Source organism: Gossypium arboreum, chromosome 7, assembly GCF_025698485.1.
Source record: "Gossypium arboreum isolate Shixiya-1 chromosome 7, ASM2569848v2, whole genome shotgun sequence".
Classification (NCBI taxonomy): Eukaryota; Viridiplantae; Streptophyta; class Magnoliopsida; order Malvales; family Malvaceae; genus Gossypium; species Gossypium arboreum.
This window is the reverse complement of record NC_069076.1, coordinates 14,818,325-14,825,553: the sequence shown is the minus strand read 5'-3', so window position 1 is coordinate 14,825,553 and position 7,229 is coordinate 14,818,325. Positions and strand designations below refer to the sequence as shown.

The window sequence follows — 7,229 nt, the reverse complement described above, 5'->3', positions numbered from 1 at the left end:
AACAATGGCAGCAATGCTCTACTACGCGATAAACGTGACTTAATCAATAACCAACTAAACATCAGATGCATAAAGCACAACAATGACAATATTCCTAAACACTCAAGGCAGTCCGCACAATGAACAATAAGCAATAATGGGGACCCCTACACTTTATAGCATACTGACTATATCCAAAAAAAACTTTCAACTAACTTTACAGGCATTTAATCAATTATTAAAATAATAATTTTAACAATGATTTTCAGAAAATAATCAATTAATAAAAATAGCAGCTAATAATAATAGCAATCATTAAATTTAATTTAATAAACTACCACACAAGTAAAATTTCAAATGCAAGGAATTACAACATCACAATCTCTAAGTTAATAGTTTAATTATAACGTTAAAATATTTTAAAATATAAAGATCACAAACCGAATTTCGTTTAGAAGCAATAAACCCAGAACGAGCTTCAGGATAATTTGTAACAATGTATAAAATTAAATTCCAATAAATAATCAAGAGAATAATTTAATTAAAATAAACAGATAGATAATCATGTGTCCAAAATAATCAAAATTATTATGCTTTTTAAAAATTAAACTAAATCACATATATAATGAGTTTTAAATTTAATACATGGAAGAGCACATCTAACTGAAGTGAAATATGAATTAAGATATATCTTTATAAATGAATAATAAGTATTAATGCTCGTTTATTATCAAAATATATGCTCCACTATTGTTTTTAATTCATTAAAGAACAACTGCCATTTTAAATTGAATCTGAATAATCAGATAAATGTTAAATTTCGAGGGATTTCGTGGCATGATGAATTTTTAAACTTGATCTTGATCTCCATTATCAATCTAGACCCTCTATAAGATCCATGATCGGGTATTCAGAGAAGACTACAAACAACTAAAATAATCAAAACATAATGATGAAGATAGAATTAGAAATTAACATATCAAGAACAAATGAGAAAACAATTTTTAGATAAAGGTAGGGATAAACGATCAAATTATAGTTCAGATGGAATCGACTTATTTGGCCAATTTACCAGCTAGAAGGTGGACGACAGAGCAGAAAAAAGGTTTTGGCGCAACGATTTTCTTTTCTATGTACGGCAATCGATTCTTGATTGAAGTGGTGAGGCAATGATAGCAAATAACCTAAGTTTGGAGTTTTAAAGGCGAAGGAGAGAATTTGCATTAAAGCAAACCCTTTTTGATGGCAAATACATATACATATGTTATGAAATGGAAATTAGTAGTGCTGCCCGCAAAGGAAACGAGAACAACTAAAGGAAAATTTTGTGGGTTAAGGGCTTAGGGCAATTGGCTTTTGGCTTTTGGTCAATTGACAACATAAAGCCTCCATAATTCTACCTTTATTAAGATTAGTTCCTAAACTTTTAAAACTTGTAATTATTCTAAAATTGTTTTACCTAAACCCCTAATCCCATTAAAAACTCTATTTATAGCCTTAATAAAAAAAATAAAAGGTTAATTACAAGTTTAATCTCCCACAAATTTTTGAAAACTCAATTTAATTTTTAAAACAAAATCGAATTTCAATTTAATTACAAAATCAAGCTAAAAATTCAAATAAGCATGTAATCCTAAGAATACTAAAAATCTAAATTTTATCATTTAATCCGAAATCCTCGAAATAGTTTATTTTATTTTTATCGAAGTTGTACCTATTCGACACAAAATCCGAAAACAAAATTAAATGTATGAAAAATATTGTGATAATTATAATTATAATTATAATTATAATTATAATTTAAAATAATTAATTAAATTTGGTTGATATAAATAAAAGTTGGGCTAATTTTTTTTCTAAATTTGTGTTGATTTTATTGATGTAAAATAAAGTTCTTGTTTAAATATAATTCTAAACATATTAATTATCACTTAATTAATATTAAATTTAATTATTTTAATTACCTATTATTTTGAATAAGATTACTTTGCTTTAATTATTATTGTAGGTTAAAACTATATTGTATGTTAAATATGTTAAAAATACTTTAATTATTATTTGAAACTTTTTATTTATAATATTTAAATAAATTAATATATTTTAATTATATTCAATAATTCAAATAAGAAATATTATTTTAAAGTATAATATTTAAAAAATAATTTGCAGTAGCATCTTTTAATAACCTCAACTCGCCAGGATGCAGCGACATCTCTTCGTGGCTACCCTCTGATCTTCGTCGCCAACGCATAAGGACTTTGGGCAGCAGACAAATTGACTACATTAATGCTGTCTAATTCCACAACAATCCGTCGAAAACCTCTGAACCAAGCAAGTTCCAAGCCATAATTCAGCTTGGAGAATATTCGGTATTCCAAGATTCCTACAATATCCAAGACTCCATTGTTCGTCATTATCCCGGAACACTCCCCACTCAATCAATCCCATTTCTCACCTCCATAGCGTCATCCGTATTTAGCTTAATCCACCCGTATGTCTTATGTTCCCCAACCGAGATGCTGTAATATGTCTAGCCCAAGCCCTACTTTTGCTAATAAGCAAGTCATATCCATTATAATCAAATAGAAAATAGTGACTTAAATGAAATTGTTTAAATAGTTTAGTGATCAAATTATAATTTTTTTAGTTAAGTGACCAAAATAAAAATTTACCCATAAATTAATAAATAATGGTGTAATTTACCCAAAATTTAATTACAAAATTGGTCCCCATTAAAATTTGAAAATTTAATTTAATCCCCAATACCAAATCATAATTCAATTTAGCCTCAAGATTAAACTAAAAATTCACACAATCCCATAATCCCTCTTCAAAGAATTAAAAATTGTTTACCATGAAACACAGATCAAGGGACTGGATAAAATTAGGTGTCTATACTAGGATTACATAGGGTGTTGAATATAACTAGAACAGTTCACACCATGAATGGTGCAAAGAATCTCTAGATCGATATTTCTGAAGGGTTTGAGGATAAGTTTTTGCAATGGTGTGGACTACATGATTTCCATGTGTCTTTGTCTCGTTGTTGTACATGTATTTATAAAAAGAGAATGGGTGGGCATGGGTCCTAGTTATTGGGTTTCTTACTCTATGGGTGTCGTGTAGAGTTACGAATATCAGTTTAAAGTATTGTTGGAGTTGACTTGAATGGATTGGGTGATATGCTCGTCAAACTAAAATGTGATGAGTTAAAGAATGCCTTTAAAAACTCTTAACTCATTTATTTTTCAAAGAGTATGTGGGTCCGCTTGGTGTGCCAAGGTGCTTGGGTGAAGGATATTTCTTTTCTAGTGAGGCTATGAGGCCGAGCTCCATGGTGCATAAAATTGAGCTTTGCCAAGTTCTTGGTATCTTTTAGATGATTTGGCAAGAAGGTTTTTTTGTACCTTTTAGAATCGAGTGAAAATTTTTTCAAGTTAATGAGTCCTATTTTATCATCCTAACTCAATATGAAATTTTATCGAATTGAGTCGAGTGAAATTAAAAATTAATCATATCATATTAAAGTCTTTTTACAATATGATAAATTCAAATAATTAATTAACTTATTTAGCTCCCAAAATTCTTATTTTAGAATTTTTTTTAAATTTTAACTTTCTTTATATATCTTTTATATCTTTTAAAAGTTTTGAAACTTTTATAATTATTTTGAATTTATTAAAATTTGCTCATTTTCAAAATTGATGGAGATCAAAGAGGTTTCACCCCAATCTATTATTTGAAATATTTGCATTATTCGAATTGTAAAATTTAACTCTAATCGTACTCGAAACTCGAATTATTTTTTCGAGTTAACTCGAATAACTTAATTCGATTAATTCAAAATTCAAATTTTTCAATTTTTAATCAAATTAAATTTTGTTAAACCCTGCGAATGAAAACTAATTGTAATTATTCAAAATTTTTACCTTACTTACAAATGAGAAAGTAATGAAATATAAATTTTATTTTATTTGAGTTAACGTGTAAAATAAATTGCCATTATACTTTACATAAAAATGGAATTTGTCATCATATTTTAGTTTTATTGATATTTGTTCCTGAACTTTTGAAATTAAGATAAACTTACCGCTCAACTTTAACTCTATGTTGAAATTTTATCATTTATTGAATTTTGAAATTAAAATTGATTTTAATATTTAATTTTAATTTTAATTTTAAATAACTTGAAGAAAAATATTAATAAAATCATTTTAATATTTTATTTTAATAATTAAAAATAGTGAATTACTTAATATAATGTTAAATATTAATAAAAAGACTTCTATTTATAAAAAAATATTTTTCTCATGTCATTTTTAATCATCATTTACAAGTTAATTTCTACATTTAATGGATGTCTCACATATATCATATACATTTAAATAGTGATGATAATTTTATTAGATATTAAAAGATTAAAAAGTAATTGAGTGTATCTTAACATTCAAATGATTGGTAAAGACATGAATGCGTACCCAAATTATTACAACATTAAATCCAAAATTCCAAATTCATTAGTCGCCTGTATTTGATTATTCAACTAATTCAATTCCACTTCTGTTTTTTTGCACTTTCTTTCAAAACAAATACAAATTTAATGCTAAAGAAAAAAATAATCTCAGGGCATCTTAATATTTGGATAACTGAAAAAGTCAATTGTTGTTTGACTAAGTCCACCGTTTCCCATATGCAGTAGAGGAGAGTGATGATAATAACATATGGTTTTTAGGTTTTTAGTGACATTCTATTGAATACACATAAGAAACAAATGTTAATCTCTACTAACTTCACTAATCAATTTACGAAAATGGGAATTTGAAAATTCAAATCTACTGTAACTGACCCTTTCCTGCACTGCATCTCCACTTCACTATTATACACCAGGCGGTGATGAAGGGGTACCTTTTATAACACAAGGAATCATGTACACCCTAGGAAACAACGCTGCCCTTGAGATGATGTATCGAGTCAATGTGGGTGGGCGGGAAATCCCGCCAAATGGCTACACTGGGATGTTCCGGGGCTGGTCAAGTGACGACCGATATTTGACAACAGCCAAACCAAGTGTTCTTCCTGTTAATATTAGTATTAATCTCAACTTCAGCAGTATACCATCGTACTCTGCTCCAAAGGAGGTTTATATCTACCAGGACCATGGGGATGAACAAGAACCAGCATAAGAACTACCAGCTGACGAGGGAGTTTCCTGTTGATTCTGGGTTCAATTACTTCGTAAGGTTACATTTTTGTGAGTTCCAACCAGAGATAACCAAAGAAGGTGATAGAGTGTTTGAGATCTCATTGACTAATTTAACTGCAGAAACTGAAGCAGATATTATACGCTGGAGTGGTGGTAATGGGATTCCATTCTATCAGGATTATGCGGTGGCAATAGGAACAAAAGGAAATCAAAAGCAACAACATCTCTCTATTACTTTGCATACTTCGCCAGAACGGAGAACTCTTTATTCAGATGCAATCTTGAATGGCCTAGAAATCTTCAAATTGAGCAACAATTTTGATTTCACCTGCCCTAGCTTTGATCTTATTGGACCAAACGTTCATCATGTGAAGCAACCGGTTATGCAATTAGGAAAGAAGAGGACAGCAATTGTTGCTGTTGTTGCTCCGATTTTTGGTTTCATCACACCTCTTTTACTTTTCGTGATTTTCCGGATATGTTCCAATAATTTTGCCAACAGCAGCACCCCTGTTCCACCTTCGGATATTTGTAGCCGCTTCTCACTGAGGGAGATCAAAATAGCTACTAACAACTTCGATGCGAATTTCATCATCAGAAGAGGCGGATTCGGTGAAGTCTACAAAGGATTCACTAATGCTGGCTCCACCCCTGTTGCAATCAAACGCTTGAATCCAGGTTCACAACAAGGGGTGCTTGAGTTTAGGACTGAAATCGAGATGCTTTCCAAACTTAGGCACCAAAATTTAGTTTCTTTAATCGGTTATTGTGAAGACAACCAGGAAATGATCCTAGTGTACGACTACATGGTTCATGGGACCTTGAGAGATCACCTCTACAACACTAGTAATCCCCCTTTACAATGGGAGCAGAGGCTCAAGATGTGTATTGGTGCTGCACATGGGCTGCACTATCTCCACCGAGGTCCAAACCACACCAGCATTCACCGAGACGTGAAGACAACAAATATTTTGGTAAGTGAGAAATGGGTGGCCAAAGTATCTGATTTCGGATTGTCTAAAATGAATGACTTATCCAACACTCATATCAGCACTGCTGTCAAGGGCAGCATTGGGTACTTGGATCCCGAATACTACCGTCTTCACAAATTAACCGAAAAATCTGATGTCTACTCCTTTGGTGTGGTGTTGTGTGAAGTGCTAAGTGCAAGAGCACCGATAGATTGAAATGCTGAGGACCACATGCAAATAAGTTTAGCAGAGTGGGCACAACATTGCTACAACAATGGAAGCCTTGATGAGATAATTGATCCTTATTTAGAGGGTCAGATCAAGCTTCCAAGTCTATTAAAATTTGGTGAAGTAGGTATAAGTTGTTTGGCTTCGGAAGGGATGAAAAGGCCGGCAATGAGTGAAGTGGACCAAGTGGTGTATGGACTTGAGCTTGCATTGCAGCTGCATGAAAGTGAAATAAATGGAAACGATGCGAATCATGTAAATTAATGACTCATCTTCCGTAGATTATCATGTATTGTTTTCTAGTGGTAGAGGATCAATGAGAGTTGGTCGGTAGATTAGATACTTTAATTATTTGCACATTAATTGTGGTATTAATTCCAGCTTTTCGTGAACAACGGTTGTTAAATTAGCTACAAGTTGTATCATGCATGTGAAATCTTTCTAAAACATTGTTAATATATATTTAGTTAAAATTTACCACTCGACTTTCTTCTGTAAAAGACTTTATTTCAATAACTTATTATCAAAAACTTCATAGGTTTAGACATAAAAGTTAAAATCTTGTGTTGCAACACAAATAATATATTTCACAACATTTTATAATTAAACTTTTTTAATGGAAAAAGAAAGTAGAAAAATCGAGTTGTTTTTGGTGTAAGACTTTTCCAAGTCTTCATGGTCAATGTCTGTAGATGAGTCTTGCAGGGGGGTGTACAGAAATTTTTTATTTTTAATTTAACCATAATCTTAATTTAATATTTGATTTAATGTAATTTAATTAACCCATATATTTTTTAAGTGCAGCATGTATAGTACAATTACAAATATAAGACAATTAACTATAAGCT

At 30.8% G+C, this 7,229-nt stretch overlaps 1 pseudogene; it reads left to right on the top strand.

Annotated features, from left to right (window-relative positions):
- The first annotated feature begins 4,904 nt into the window (after positions 1–4,904).
- LOC108474342 (receptor-like protein kinase FERONIA) lies at positions 4,905–6,776 on the top strand (annotated as a pseudogene).
- The last annotated feature ends 453 nt before the right edge of the window (positions 6,777–7,229 follow it).